At 45.5% G+C, this 17,005-nt stretch overlaps 1 protein-coding gene across 2 annotated transcripts in view; it reads left to right on the forward strand.

Annotated features, from left to right (window-relative positions):
• Positions 1–17,005, forward strand: part of LMF1 (lipase maturation factor 1) — a 716,474-nt gene that overhangs the window by 611,870 nt on the left and 87,599 nt on the right. The gene's annotated exons all lie outside the window — the stretch shown is intronic.

Raw genomic sequence — 17,005 nt, forward strand, 5'->3', positions numbered from 1 at the left:
TGCCATCCACCCTCCTTTTACCCCTTATCTTTCTGCCATCCACCCTCCTTTTACCCCGTATCTTCCTGCCATGCACCCTCCTTTTACCCCTCATCTTCCTGCCATGCAGCCTCCTTTTACTCCTCATCTTCCTGCCATGCATCCTCCTTTTACCCCTCATCTTCCTGCCATCCACCCTCCTTTTACCCCTCATCTTCCTGCCATCCACCCTCCTTTTACCTCATCTTCCTACCATGCCTCATCTTCTTTTTACCCCTCATCATCCTGCTATCCACCCTCCTTTTACCCCTCATCATCCTGCCATCCACCCTCCTTTTACCTCATCTTCCTACCATGCATCCTCCTTTTACCCCTCATCTTCCTGCCATCCACCCTCCTTTTACCCCTCATCTTCCTGCCATCCACCCTCCTTTTACCCCTCATCTTCCTACCATCCACCCTCCTTTTACCCCTCATCATCCTGCCATCCACCCTCCTTTTACCCCTTATCTTCCTGCCATGCCTCATCTTCCTTTTACCCCTCATCATCCTGCTATCCACCCTCCTTTTACCCCTCATCATCCTGCCATCCACCCTCCTTTTACCCCTCATCTTCCTGCCATCCACCCTCCTTTTACCTCATCTTCCTACCATGCCTCATCTTCCTTTTACCCCTCATCATCCTGCTATCCACCCTTCTTTTACCCCTCATCATCCTGCCATGCATCCTCCTTTTACCTCATCTTCCTACCATGCATCCTCCTTTTACCCCTCATCTTCCTGCCATCCACCCTCCTTTTACCCCTCATCATCCTGCCATCCACCCTCCTTTTACCCCTCATCTTTCTACCATGCATCCTCCTTTTACCTCATCTTCCTACCATGCATCCTCCTTTTACCCCTCATCTTCCTGCCATCCACCCTCCTTTTACCTCATCTTCCTACCATCCACCCTCCTTTTACCCCTCATCTTCCTGCCATGCCCCCTTCTTTTACCCCTCATCATCCTGCCAGCCACCCTCCTTTTACTCCTCATCTTCCTGCCATCCACCCTCCTTTTACCCCTCATCTTCCTGCCATCCACCCTCCTTTTACCCCTCATCTTCCTACCATCCACCCTCCTTTTACCCCTCATCATCCTGCCATCCACCCTCCTTTTACCCCTCATCTTCCTGCCATGCACCCTCCTTTTACCCCTCATCTTCCTACCATCCACCCTCCTTTTACCCCTCATCATCCTGCCATCCACCCTCCTTTTACCCCTCATCTTCCTGCCATGCACCCTCCTTTTACCTCATCTTCCTACCATGCATCCTCCTTTTACCCCTCATCTTCCTACCATGCATCCTCCTTTTACCCCTCATCTTCCTACCATCCACCCTCCTTTTACCCCTCATCATCCTGCCATCCACCCTCCTTTTACCTCATCTTCCTACCATGCATCCTCCTTTTACCCCTCATCTTCCTACCATGCATCCTCCTTTTACCCCTCATCTTCCTACCAGCCACCCTCCTTTTACTCCTCATCTTCCTGCCATCCACCCTCCTTTTACCCCTCATCTTCCTACCATCCACCCTCCTTTTACCCCTCATCATCCTGCCATCCACCCTCCTTTTACCCCTTATCTTCCTGCCATGCCTCATCTTCCTTTTACCCCTCATCATCCTGCTATCCACCCTCCTTTTACCCCTCATCATCCTGCCATCCACCCTCCTTTTACCCCTTATCTTCCTGCCATGCCTCATCTTCCTTTTACCTCTCATCATCCTGCTATCCACCCTCCTTTTACCCCTCATCTTCCTGCCATGCCCCCTTCTTTTACCCCTCATCTTCCTGCCATGCCCCCTTCTTTTACCCCTCATCATCCTGCCAGCCACCCTCCTTTTACTCCTCATCTTCCTGCCATCCACCCTCCTTTTACCCCTCATCTTCCTGCCATCCACCCTCCTTTTACCCCTCATCTTCCTACCATCCACCCTCCTTTTACCCCTCATCATCCTGCCATCCACCCTCCTTTTACCCCTTATCTTTCTGCCATCCACCCTCCTTTTACCCCGTATCTTCCTGCCATGCACCCTCCTTTTACCCCTCATCTTCCTGCCATGCATCCTCCTTTTACCCCTCATCATCCTGCCAGCCACCCTCCTTTTAGCCTTCATGTTCCTGCCATGCACCCTCCTTTTACCCCTCATATTCCTGCCATGCAGCCTCCTTTTACTCCTCATCTTCCTGCCATGCATCCTCCTTTTACCCCTCATCATCCTGCCAGCCACCCTCCTTTTACCCCTCATCTTCCTACCATCCACCCTCCTTTTAGCCTTCATGTTCCTGCCATGCACCCTCCTTTTACCTCTCATCTTCCTGGCATACCTTCAACCCATCCTCCTCTATTCCCTCATCCTTCCTGCCACCCACCCGCCTATGAACCCTTGGCTTTCTGCCAACCACTTCACATGTTCCTCTTGTTCCTGACACTCCTGTTCCAAATCTCCGAATATCACCTCCATTTTAACCTCTCATCTGCCTGCCACCTGTTTTTCCCTTAATGCATTATGAGCTTTCAAGTCAACCCCACACTTAACCCCACACTTGCCTGCCAAGCCCATACTTAGCTCCTCACCTGCTTGAACAGTCACATAGCCCATCTACATCAATAAACTTTTCCACTCGCCTTTCTCCTGCTCCTCTGCCTCCAAAAAGTGTCCATAAACCCCTTGTTTCTCCAGTACTGATATCATACTAGGACCTCTGGACGTTACCCAGATATCATCCAGAGGAGGGCTACATCATTCTCTTTTAGGAAGGGTTGTGGCACGTGTGTTTTCTCACCACTTTCTTTTGCTACCTTTTGAATAAGGGGAGTTTGGTTGTTAACAGCTACTAATCCCCTCACATTCAGGCAGATGATGTGGTGCAGAATATGAAGAATGCGGTTTGTGGATGTCTGAGATGCAGTGGAAGAAATTGTGGGAGGAAGTGGGACTGGCCTGCCATTCATCTTCCCTGACATTTTGCTTTACCAGGAAGCCCTCTGAAAAGAATTGTGTGTACAGTGCTCTTAAATTAAACCTAAACTCAATGAAAAAAAAGCCAGTTTAACTTACCTGAGGTTTCTACCGGCCCCCAGCAGCCACCCTGTGCCCGCGCCATCACTGAACGATCCTTCAGTCCACCACAGCAAAACAGTTTTGGCGACTCAACAAGTTGATGGCCACTGCGCTGTGCACATCCTCGATTACGCTCCCATTGCCCAGAGCGTCCTGCGCATGCACAGTTTCAGAAGATCTTGTACTGCGCATGCAGAGGATGCTCCCGGCGATGGAAGCGTGGACGAGGACACGCAGCCAGGGCCACACAGGTGCAGTGGCCATCAACTGGCTGAGTCCCCGAAAATGAAAGTAGGTCACTGCGGGGGACCGGAGAATACAGTGAATGTGAAGACACAGGGCGGCTGCAGGGGGACGGAAGAAACCCAAGGTAAGTTTATCTGGCTTTTATTCATTGAGTTTAGGTTCACTTTAAGTATTAAGCCACACTAAGCTGCAGCTCATGCTAAGCCACCACCCACACTAAGCCACCGCCCACTGGTGCATCTGGGTCTGTGCATATTTACAACCTTCCGGCAGTATATAGGATGGGAGGGAGATTTGTATCAGAGACTGGGGCGACACCCAGATAGCTCAGTAGTTTCACCTCTGGTCATAGTTGAAAAACATAATGGGACTGAGCCAAGCAAGGAGCAACCCTACCTAAATTAACTGTTGTTAAAAAGGAACTTTAGTGAAAATAACATAATAAATACAATTATTTATTTTTTACAATAGATTTATTTATCGATTATTTAGTCAGTGGTTGTCCGTTGTAATATCTTTCCTCTCCCTGATTTACATTCTGAGATAGAATACCGCATATTTATTCCGTCTAGACTAAACATCACTGGGAAGGCGGGGCTAAATTAAATATACAGAATAATATAGCTATAGGAATTGTTTCATCTTTAGTTCTGTCAGGTGATCTGTATGGAATGTTTTTTACTGAGTGTTCTATGCACAGAGGGAGATATTGGTTGCTTGCTAGTTGTAAAAAGCTGTTATTTACCACATTACAATGAGGTTCATAAACCGTAAACTGTCAGGACCATGGTCATGACATCACACTGTGGGAGGGGTTTCAATACAATATCAGCCGTACAGAGCCCCCTGATGATATATTTGAGAACAGGTAAAGAATTCTCATGGGAAAGGGGGTATCAGCTACTGACCGGGGTAAAGTGCAATCCTTGGTTAAAGTTATTCTTTAGCTTGGCAGTTTGGGGTCACATGACCACATTTGTAAAACATGATTTTTGTTAATATTTACGCCCTCTGCTTATTAAGGTATCAGATGGTATATCTAAAACTGGGCCTGGACTTTGGACTTTAATTTGGACACTGAAAGCCCCATATTTTGTCTAATCAGTACATTTGTGGTGTCCCAAGTATTATTTTGCAGCTGACAGAATGTTTTCAAAAGTTAGAGGAAACATTTCAAGAGGGTATTGCACAAATTATTATTTTAATGGACTTGATATTTGCTTGATCAATAAGTGCAGCAAATTTCCAATGATAATTGCTGTCCCAATCCCAGTCTGGAATGCAGTGGAAGCAGCAACGTGTTCCATTGTCCTGGGTAGTTTTCCCAACAATAACCGTGATTAACGTAGACATCTACAGAGCATATCTTGGCAGATGATGCAGGGACAATTCTGCTGCTCACAGATGATTTACATCAAACTCAAACCATATCTCAAGACCTATAGATGCTGCCAAGAGGAGGGAAGAGCCCCAGCTCTCCTGCACCTTCTCCATCAGAGTCGCCTGCTGATTACAGGGCGGGGTTCTCCATCTCAGGGACAGCTCACTGTTACTGAAATCTATCTTCACAGGGAACGTTAAAGTGGCACTGCAAGGATATATAGTAGAATGCAGTCAAATATTCAGGATACCCACTTTTATGGTACGTTTCCTGGCTGCAGCATCAGAAACAATTCCTATAGCTATGTATTGCTGTATATTGCATGTAGCCCCGCCCTCCCAATGGTGCTTAGCCTAGGCTAATTAGTTATGCAGAATTCTTCCCCACCGCCCCACTAGTCATTTTGGGAGACCAGGTATTACTTGTACTGGCTTTGGAATGCTTAGTAAACAAACATTCCACAGAGATCTCCTGGCACCCTTTTTCCACCCTTATAAAACCAAGGGACTGAGAAATCCGTACCTCCCGCGCTACCGCCGCTGTCCGCGCTCCCACCGCTCGTGCGCGCGCTCCCTCCGCTCGTGCACGCCGCCGCCAGCTCGCCCAGAGATCAATGAATGTGAAAATCCATTTCTGTTCGTTGATCTAAGCCCCCGCAATGATCTGCTCCTTCTATGAGAAACAACGCGATCATTGTGATTTTCCCAGCCTCATAGTGCTTCCTGTAAGCGTCCTTCCGGACGCTTACAGGTCGCATGAACACAAACTCACTGTGGCCATCTTGTGGCCAAATAGTAAAACTACACCCTAAAGCATTTTACATATTTTATTATTATTATTATTTAGTATTTATATAGCGCCGACATATTACGCAGCGCTGTACAGTGTATATATATATCTTGTCACTAACTGTCCCTCAAAGGAGCTCACAATCTAATCCCTACCATTGCCATATGTCTATATATTATGTAGTGTACGTACTGTAGTCCAGGGCCAATTTTAGGGGGAGCCAATTAACTTATCCGTATGTTTTTGGAATGTGGGAGGAAACCGGGGTGCCCGGAGGAAACCCACGCAGACACGGAGAGAACATACAAACTCTTTGCAGATAGTGCCCTGGCTGGGATTCGAACCAGGGACCCAGCGCTGCAAGGCGAGAGAGCTAACCACTACGCCACCGTGCTGCCCACATATACAAATACATTAGTTTTACACAATAAATCAACTCATTACCTCCCACACTCCCCAATTTTATTTTTTTTGTAATTAAAAAATAAAAAAAATACAATAAAAAAAACATAAATAGTTACCTTAGGGACTGAACTTTTTAAATATTTATGTCAAGAGGGTATAACGCTGTTACTTTATACAGAAGGAAGAGATTCTCCTGCGCTACCCTCTTACTCAGTATGGGCTATGATGGCGTAAAGGTGCTGCTCCTGGTTGCTGGGTGGTGCCAGTGACCTGAGTGAAACAGTAGAAGAGACAAGAGCGCTCCTTTGGTGCAATACTTCTCTTTACTTAAAATTCCACGCATACAAATTACACTTACAGTGTGTTAAAAACAGAAGCGCATCTCAGGCCTGCCAGCCGTCCTCTCCTACCCTGTGTTTGGCCAAAACAACAGGTGCGGTGTGTCCCGACGCGGAGCTGGATTCGGTGGGCGGGGCTTGGTCACGCTGGAGCCGTCTGACGTCACGACGCGTTTCGGCGCTAACCACGCCTTCGTCAGGTGACGTGACGGCGTGTACGGCTCTATTTTATACTACCCGATATGGGAGGAACAAGGGGAGTGACTGCTTATGTCACTCTAAGTGAACGGGGAAATTTGCCCTGCATAAAATAAGAATCATCGGCTATTCGCCGACCTATTAGCAAATACTAATCTTGTATATTTTATATAAAAAACCTTTCACAACAATAAATTGTTAAAATGGATCGGGAACTATAAAATTCATTAGTCAGCGACAGACTCCATGTCTGTGCGGAGGGGCGCACTGCCTATAATTATTATTATTAATAACAATAAAATTATTGTTATCGGGTAGTATAAAATAGAGCCGTACACACCGTCACGTCACCTGACGAAGGCGTGGTTAGCGCCGAAACGCGTCGTGACGTCAGACGGCTCCAGCGTGACCAAGCCCCGCCCACCGAATCCAGCTCCGCGTCGGGACACACCGCACCTGTTGTTTTGGCCAAACACAGGGTAGGAGAGGACGGCTGGCAGGCCTGAGATGCGCTTCTGTTTTTAACACACTGTAAGTGTAATTTGTATGCGTGGAATTTTAAGTAAAGAGAAGTATTGCACCAAAGGAGCGCTCTTGTCTCTTCTGCTGTTACTTTATAAACTACAGGCTTGTAATTAGGGATGGATGCAAAACTGAAAAAAATGCACCTTTATTTCCAAATAAAATATTGGTGCCAAACATTGTGATAGGGACATAATTTAAACGGTTTTATAACCGGGACAAATGGGCAAATACATTTCATGGGTTTTAATTACAGTAGCATGCATTATTTAAAAACTATAATGGCCGAAAACTGAAAAATAATAATTTTTTCCCACAAATTTTTTCCTATTTTCCCATTAAAACACATTTAGAATAAAATAATTCTTGGCATAATGTCCCACCTAAAGAAAGCCTAATTGGTGGCGGAAAAAACAAGATATAGTTCATTTCATTGCGATAAGTAGTAATAAAGTTATAGACGAATGAATGGAAGGAGCGCTGAAAGGTGAAAATTGCTCTGGTGTTCAAGGGGTAAAACCCCTCAGTGGTGAAGTGGTTAAAAATGTCCCCACGTGTGATAAATTGCAGAATGTAAATCAGGGAGAGAAAAAGATTTTGCAATGGGCAAACACTGACTAAAGAATCTATAAATGAATATTGTAAAAAAAAAAATACAATATTTATGTTACTTTCACTACAGTTCCTTTTTAAAGGAAGCCCCTGATCTGTAAATACATTCCATAACAGATTTCCTGCTGTAATAAAGGTGGCCATTAACGATCCAATTTCTTGCGAAAAATGATTTGAGCGATCAGATAATTCTGATCGGAAGTGAAATATCGTAATACATCGTTCACTACACCATCAACAAGCCAATCTTTGTTTCCTATCTATCACAACTGACAAGAAAATTCAAATTTTGGCTCGACGAAAATCAAATTGGATGACTGTTTTTATAATCGTTCGTAATCGATTGTGCCCATCAACGGAGTTTATTTGCAACCAATCTGATCACATCCAATCAGAATTATCTGATCGCTCAAACATTTTTTCACTAGAGATTGGACCGCTAGTGGCCACCTTAAAGGACACAGAGGCGAAAATAAACTAATGAAGTAAACAATTGTATCTATCTTCCTTCTCCAAAAAAATGACTTAAGTTATTCCACAGTTTTATTTTATGTTTAAATCTACTTTTTAAGTTTTAACTGTTTTATTGTGTTTGCTCAATGACACATTGATTGAAGTATGCCAGAGCTAAAATGTATGAACTATTGATCCTTTTTATCTCTTTCCTGCTCTCAGAAGCCATTTTCTGCTAGGAAAGTGTTTTATAGTTGGAATTTCTTATCAGTGATGGTCACACTGTAGTCACTTCCTGTCTGAGTCAGCCACTTACATACAGGAAAGTGTTTTGTGGCTGTAATTCCTTATCAGTAAGGGGTTACCCTATAGTCCGACCCAGTCCTGACCCAGACAGAAACTGTCACTTGTGTACCTGATATTTAACTCTTTCAGGCAGAGAAAGAAAAAAAGGAATACTACATAGGTATTTGTGTGCTGGGCACTGTACATACCCATGTCTACCTCATCATGTCACATGTCACCTCGTGTACTAACCTACACAGTGACAAAAAGAACAATAAGGAATTAAACCACATACTGCTGTGAAACGTGGATCCTTACTAAGAACCTTGTGAGTAATACTAACATGTTTGAAAGGAAGATACTATGGAAACTGTATGATCCCATCAATGAGAATGGATTATGGATATTATCTAATACTGCAGTTACATCGGCTACATAAAGTCCCTCCCCCAAAGAGTATATTCGGTTACAAAGGTTCAGATGGGTGAGACATGCTGCTAAAATGGATGAGAAAAGAATCCCAAAAAAGGATACTTATATGGTACATGGATGGAGACTATGTAGCCCAACAGATAGATCCCTCTCAGATCATTAACAGCAAAAAGTTTTAAATCAGGGTGATCCCATTCATTGGCTAACTTGGAAGAAAAACAGTAAGCTTTCGGCTGATGAGCCTTCTTCAGACTTGACTCCTGTATATAGTAATCGAGTGAATTGAAGAAGGCTTATCAGCTGAAAGCTTACTTTTTTACTTCCAAGTTAGCCAATAAATGGGAACATCCTTAGTCAAAACTTCTTCCTTTTACTGATGGCTCCATAGGCAACTAGGAGCATTAGGGAGCCTTGCCCAAAGTCTCCTTACTGTTTTGCATACTGGCTTGAGCCGGGATTTGAACACTGTTCAAAGGCTCAAACCCTTCATCAAAGGAAACACCCTTAACCAGTACTGATTAAAAGGAAAGAAGTATGGCAGCCTCTACATGCCTCTCGCTTCTGGTTCCCTTTAAGGGAAAATGAGACAGTATATTGGCAGTTGTCTGGCACCATTTATAAGAGCTATGCCTATACTGGCAGCCTTGTCATCTATAACCTGTGCCTAGTGACCTCTGAGTAGCATAGCTTGGGAGCTCAGGGCCTCAGTGCGAGATTTACATTGGGGCCCGCAGACGTGCTCTATACATCACAATTGATATGCAGCACCAAAACCAGCCGCAGTGTCAGAGAGTTGTAAGCAGAGCAGAATTATCCACAACGCAACCTAGGCAGGTGTCTAGGGGCCCACCTGCCACCTTCTTTGACCTCTCTCCATTTCAGCTTACCAAAAGGACCACAAGGGGGCCCCAAATCTACTACCTTGCCTAGAGCCCCATTACATGTTAATCCACCTCTGGGTGTAATTAGGGAAGGGGAACAATCTATTGATGGTTACAACTAATCAAAGCATATACAGTATAGAACAACACGAAGAGTCCACAGCACCACGTCAGTAATATATAGCTCTTTTATTGTTTAAAAAGACAAAGAGATAGCCATAACAGCGACAGACGCTGTTTCGGACAAGGTCCGTCCTCGAGCTGTATCAAGCTCTCTCTCAGAGAGAGCCTGAGAGAGAGCCTGATACAGCTTGAGGAAGGACCTTGTCCGAAACAGCGTCTGTCGCTGTTATGGCTATCTCTTTGTCTTTTTAAACAATAAAAGAGTTATATATTACTGACGTGGTGCTGTGGACTCTTTGTGTTGTTCTATACTTTATATGCTTTGATTAGTAGTGGACTTTACTTGACCCACTTAGGGCTATTGGGTCTATCCACTTTAGCACACGTCTGTCCCCATTTGGGTGCTGGTCTATCTGGTTTCTACATATACAGTATAGAAGAACTTAGTACCAGCCACGGGCCACCCATGCGGCGGGGTGAGGCGGGTTCCTTAGGTGGCCCACCTTGCTGTGGAGGGGGGGGGGGTGCTGAGCTGGAGGGGGTAGCAGGAAGGAGGGCAGCGGGCACAGCGGTGGGGAGGGAGTCAGACCCCCCTTTTCTCACCTGGGTCCCCCCAGTCTGCTCTCCCCCTCCAGCTATTACCACAGTGTATAAGTAGGCAGTGGGCGGGGAAGTGATGACTCACCTCCTTCTGCGTTCCAGCGTGCGTTCCACCGCTCGTCACTTCCTGCAATGCCGCCCACTATACTGTACAGTGGACGGCATTGAAGGAAGTGACAAGCAGTGGAGCACAGCGCTCGAACAGTAAGGAGGTGAGTCATCGCTTCCCCGCCCACTGCCTACTTGTACACTGCGGTCATTTAGTTGAGGGACGCTGGTGCAGTCACTACCTCTGCATCCCCTATTGCTAAACCGCTACACACTGAGCATAAGCACAGTCCATCAGTCATCGGCTATCAGTCCTTGCCATCACTCTCTGCCCCCCTCTCCTCCTCTGGTTCCCTCTCTTTTCTGCCTGTGTGTAGACTTCAGCACCATGGCTTGCAGTGACAGCTGCCCCGTCACCTGTTCCTGCTCAGACAAGCGCAGCTGTGCCAGTCACCAGCCCTGTGACTTCAGCGCCACGCACAACGCTGGAAAAACAAAACTTATCACATTTGTGCCGTGGCCTCCAGCTGCCCCTTTCCCTTTCCAGCATTGCACTCGGCCTACATACATTACGTTATGTGGGACACTCTCACTGCACTGTGTTAAAGAGTCAGTCCACCCACACTGCCCTTATAACTGTCCCTGTTCTGAATCAAAATCCATATTCCTTGTACCGCCATTAGTTTTGACGCACAAACAGCATAAAAAAGGCTGTTTTGCTGACAAAGCCTGTAAATGACTGTGTTGCATATTTTAAAGTCAGTCCATCGTATTCGAAACTCAGATTCCTGAAACCAGTGACTTTTTAGTTTAGCTTGGTTGTGCATATCGGAGCAGTCTGTTGTTCAGAGCTGAAAGATTATTATTTGCAGTGTATAGCTTTGTAATCTCTGGAAATGGAGTTTGCCCTTACATCAGCAATCAGGGGCGTAACAATAGACCCTGCAAGGGATGCAGGGGGGCCCAGAAGCCACAGGGGGCCCCATCCTGAGAGACTGACAACTAAGGGCAAGGAGACAAAAAACTTTCTGCTCTCTACACAATTGTTCTAATCACCACATTTGCTCAGCCACTGATAAGGAATCATACAAAGTTTTGCAGATAAAGATTTTTAGACAGTCCCTATTCAGTGTGCATCAGGAGCTTGTGTACAGCGCCCAGCCACCTTGGTAGGAGGGGGCCCCATCCAAAGTTCCGCAGGGAGGCCCAGGGATTTCTAGTTACGCCCCTGTCATCAATAACCTCAGTCTGCTGGAGATGAAGATAGTGAAGGGACATTTGGGTTTAAAGGGAATCTGAAGTGAAAATAAACTTGTAAACTGCTAATATTAGAGAATGATGCAATGTTATAGAAAAAAAGGTATATAGCTGAAAATAAAAATTAGACTCTTTTCACTACTACTAATGTTCTAGTAATTATTCTTACTACACATACAATTCATTATATCATACTTTTTTTCCCCCTTCAGTGTCACACTTTAACTTAAAGCGGAATATAACCCTGCATTTCAACTTTGCTCCAAAACATTATTTACAGCATATTATATGCAACCAGCATTTTTTTTTTACTAGACCAGCATTGGAAGGGTACCACACAGAGCTTTAAAGTTCCGTGGAGAGAAATGCAGACACATCCAAAGTTTAGATAGATACATTTAAGTAAACACAATGTAACAAGTGAGGAATGTGACTCACTCTCTCTCTGTGTCCGGGAGCTCCTGCACAGTCAGAGAGTGTGTCAAATTCACCACTTGTTACATTGTGTTTACTTAAATGTATCTATCTAAACTTCGGATGCGTCTGCATTTCTCCCCATGGAACTTTAAAGCTCTGTGTGTAACCCTTCCAATGATGGTCTAGTAAAAAAAAATGCTGGTTGCATATGCTATGCTGTAAATAATGTTTTAGAGCAATGTTGAAATGCTGGGTTATATTCCGCTTTAAAGTACTAAACATTCTGCTTTAAGTCAAATACAGACATAGCACGTTCTGATGCACCACGGATACAAAGTAATGGATATACTTAGCAACACAACACAAGTGGGTATTTCAAAGCAAAGGAGTAAAATAATACAGGGCATAATGTATTTACCAACAATATAGCCTCAGGTAATATGATGAAGGCTGAAAACTGTAATAGAAGTTTTAGATAATTTTTGGAAATCTAATGATGTCTCTAAGCAAACTTGGGGGAGCTTTGGCCGTTTCATTCTGTCTATGGCTGACAAGGCTGGACAGTATACAAGACAAATAACATATACACTACGCTTTTCTTCTGGCAGACTCAAAGCGCTTGAGCTGCAACCACTAGGGTGCCCACAGTAGCAGTGTTAGGAGATCTAGCCTAAGAACTCCTAAGGGCCCGCTTCCACTAGCCACAGCGCACGGCTGCGAGACGCGCGGTGGCACTTCCTGGTCTGCATGTTCGCAGACAATCTCAGAAGCCACAGCTTCTTGCATGAAAACTGATGGCAATGTCGGCCGAATTGCTAGGGCAAGCAATTCGGCCAGCAGCTCCATTATTTCCTATGGCAGAGTTTTCCCACGCGACTTGCCTGTGGGGAAACTGCGGATTCGGCCCGGTTTCTGCGCTAGTGAAAACGGGCCCTTACTGAATAGGAAGAGCTGAGATTTGAACCCAGGTCTCCTGTGTCAGAGGCAGAGTACACTCTCCAGCCACTCCCACTGTTTTACATTTTAGGCACCATGGTTGAGGGGCTGTTGTTGTCACTATTTTTAGACCTCCATTTTGTGCCAAGAAACAGGAGGTTGAGTCCTCAGTATATCATACAGTGTCATCAGGATAGGAAGCGAGTGATATCAGGGATACAGATAGCAATAGAACCTAAAACTTCCCCGCCTTCACTATACTCAGAACAAAAAAAACACATAGCTTTGCTGGAAATCAACTTCAGAATATTACCTGATAAATTAACCAATTTAAACATTTCCATGATGCTGTGTAAAAATCCCCTCTGTTAAGTGGTTCAGTAATTAATTAGCTATACGTTACGCATCCATAAACATGTATGTGTACATTACAGAGATGGAAAGAGGATGAAACAGTTTAAAGGAAACAAATATTGAGTTTGTAGTTAATTTCCCATTAATGGGCAAGCTGCAGACATGTGGATGTAGTTTTGTGGCTACAGAGATTCCACTTTATCATATACTGTACTGAGGTCGGTGAAGGGTTGTATGAACCAGGATCCACTCTCGGGTATATGGTACAATACAGACAATCTGTTTGCAGAGGGGAAGACACAGGTACTATATGTATCCAGGTTTATCTCATCACAACACATGTCAGGTCAGGAATATACACACCATACAATCTTAACTGTCCTATCTTGGTCCAGTCTTACCTCATCTTTTCAGTACGAGGGCCTATCTAAAGAATCTGCTCAAAGTACAGAAGAGTCTCAGTTATCTGCCACTGACAGGGATCGGCTGATGCTAGATAAGTGTGCTATCTGGTTGCCTAATGCCGCATCTACACGCGTAGATGCGGCCGCGATGCTCCTTATCTATCGAGCTGCTGATGCGGCTCGATTGATAAGATCCGACAGGACGGATCTCCGCACCGCCGATTCCCTGCTCGCACCCCGCGAGGGGACAATGGCAGGGAATCGAGCGGAAGATAAGCGGCGCCGGCGGGGATGAGCAGGGAATCGAATGTGGCGCACGCGCGGTGAGCGAGGACGCGGCGGGAAGCGGAAGAGGCGATCCGCCGGATCGCAGCCTCATCTACCCGTGTAGATGAGGCTTAATACGCAAGGTGCGATTTTCCGTGAGATAGATGGAGCCGATAGATAAAATCTGTCATGTCCGATATTCCTCCCAATCGTTTCCGCGCTCGATTTCTCATAGCAGTGAATGGAAAAAGATAAGAAAAATGAATGAAGATAAGAGAATCGAATGCGGAATCGTGCAGGAAAAACGATCGGGTTGCAAAATCATACGGAAAAATCTTACCGTGTGCACCCAGCATTATACTGGGAATACACCATACAATTTTCTGTTTGATTAGCCAATGGATTTTCCAATCGATTTCTTAGCATTTTCCAATCGATTTCCATTCACTTCTATAACAAATCAAGCAGAAAAACTATCAAAACCATCGAACCATCTATCTAACAGAAAATTGTATGGTGTGTACCTAGCATAAGACACATTGTTAAAAAATAGGCCCAGCTAATACAGTACAATACCCCACTTTATACATACCATGAAATCTGTATTAACCACTTAATCCACTCTGGTCTATTTAGATGCGTATATGCCTTCAGTGTTTCTGCAGCAGGTGCATGTGCGCACCACACCGCTTGTTCCTGGAAGCATGTTCCCCCGATCCAATCGCAGTGCCTGGACTGACTGGACCCTGATCAGGGGTCGTGTCCATTCATAATAATAAAAGTAATGTGAGAAAAGGAAAAAAAAAAAAAATGAACACATCCTTGTAACCGAGGATGGTGTTTTTTGTACCATCTAGTGGCAAAAATGCTCTTATGTTAAATTTTAGTTTGAAATTAATAGGGCTTGATTTACAAAGTGGTGCTAACCTACTTAGCACGTCTAAAGTCTCTAGACGTGCTAACCAGGGTGCTAAGTAGGTTAGCACTGGATTTCTCAATCAGATTGCGCGCTAAGTTGCGCGCTAAGTCGCACAGGCTGTAATGGACACTTCGTGCGGAGCGCCCTGCGCTCTGTGCAGTGCGCGCGCAAAACTTTGCGTGCGATGCATTTCCCGTGCAAATTATCGTGCGTAAAGCTCTTTTAGACGCGTTAAGGGGCTTTTCACAGGCGTGCTAACAGTTAGCACCACTTTGTGAATCAAGCCCATAAAGTTAATCCCTTCACACACACACACACGCACACGCACACGCACACGCACACACACACACACACACACACACACACACCTATATTACTGTTGTGTGTATGAATAAAGAAAATAAGATAGTAAAAAAGACACCTTTATTTCCAAATAATATATTGTCGCCATACATTGTACTAGGAATAAAATGTAAATGTTGTGAGAGCCGGGACTAACGGGCACATAAAATGTGTGTGTTTTATTTACAGTAGCATTGCATATCTTAAATCCCCCCCCTCCCCCCCGACAGGGAAAAATTCTTCTATTCTTTAGGAGAAAGCACCTGTAGGCTGAAGTGGGTAGATGTTAATATACAGTAATTGAAAGTATAATAGCTTTGGGGGAGCCATGGAACCCAGTGTGCTTTCTGGCTGCTTGAGACAAAATATTAAAAATAGGCTTACATAATACATTACTATATCCTACCCTACAGACCATGAACTCTGTATTAAACGTTAAAATACAGTAATTGAAAGTATACAGTATTAACCTTGGGAGAGTGAACCCTTTGTTTAACCACTTGCCGACCAAGTGATTTCCCATTGATCTGTGCTGGGTGGGCTCTTCAGCCCCCAGCACAGATCGTATTGCAGGCAGGGCGATCAGACTTCCCCCCTTTTTTCCCCACTAGGGGGATGTCCTGCTGGGGGGGTCTGATCGCCGCCGCTCTGCTGTGCCTTGCGGGGGGGGGGGGGGGGCTCCTCAAAGCCCCCTCCACAGCGCTATTCCCCCCCTCCCTCTCCTTCCCTCCTTCTACCTGGCTCTGTGGGAGGTACAGGACGGCGATACGTCCTGTACCGCCTCTGATAGGCTTCAGCCTATCAGACGGCGGCGATCCCCGGCCTATCAGAGGCCGTTGATCGCCGATCTCCTTTACGGCGCTGCTGCAGCTGCAGCGCCGTACAGTGTAAACACCAGGGATTTCTTCCCCGCGTGTTTACATTTTGCCTGCGAGCCGCGATCGGAGGCTCGCAGGCAGTTCACAGAGACACCCTCAGTGAACTGACATGGAAACCCGCAGACAACTAGTTTACGCCGGTGTTAGCTGGTCGTCAAGAGGTTAAGCACCCCAGAGCCCACAAACAGCTGACCATCACCAGTGTGAGTTCTGCAATTTGTGCTGGTTGGTTGAGATTGCTGCTTACAGGGTCAGATTTACCATAAGGCACTGTAGACGTGCCTACAGGCGCCTGATGATGAAAAGGCAGCTCACTCCCTTCCTCAAAGTGCCTCTCTCGCTCCTTCCCTATGCAGAGTACTGATGAGTGACCTAACCTAAATTTAAAACCTTGGGAGCAGCTAAGCAAAAAAAAATGTGTAACTTACATTTTGTTGAACAGCGAGGAGAACGCCAGCGCATACCACTAAGGCTGCATCTGAAATGACCACCAGCTCAGTGTGCAGCACCTTAATAGATTTTCTGCACACTTTGCATTCAATTCAGATGCAAATCATATGCAAATCTGCTTCTTATTATGCAAACAGGAAACTCAGGAGGAGGGGCTGGGAGCAGCTAACCTGACATTTACATAGTTACAAAGTTAAGAAAAGGTGGGGGGAAAGGCTGGATCAGAGGCGTCTGACGCCAGGACGTCGGCTGACGTCCATGGCGTCATTCCGATCGTCGCCATGGCGACAGGAGAAGCCAAGCTGTTTGCTATTGATGCCGGCGACGATCGCACTAGAGGGACACATGCGCCCTCTAGTGGTGTTTCATGTAGCTACCACT

Source organism: Hyperolius riggenbachi, chromosome 7 (assembly GCF_040937935.1).
Source record: "Hyperolius riggenbachi isolate aHypRig1 chromosome 7, aHypRig1.pri, whole genome shotgun sequence".
NCBI lineage: Eukaryota > Metazoa > Chordata > Amphibia > Anura > Hyperoliidae > Hyperolius > Hyperolius riggenbachi.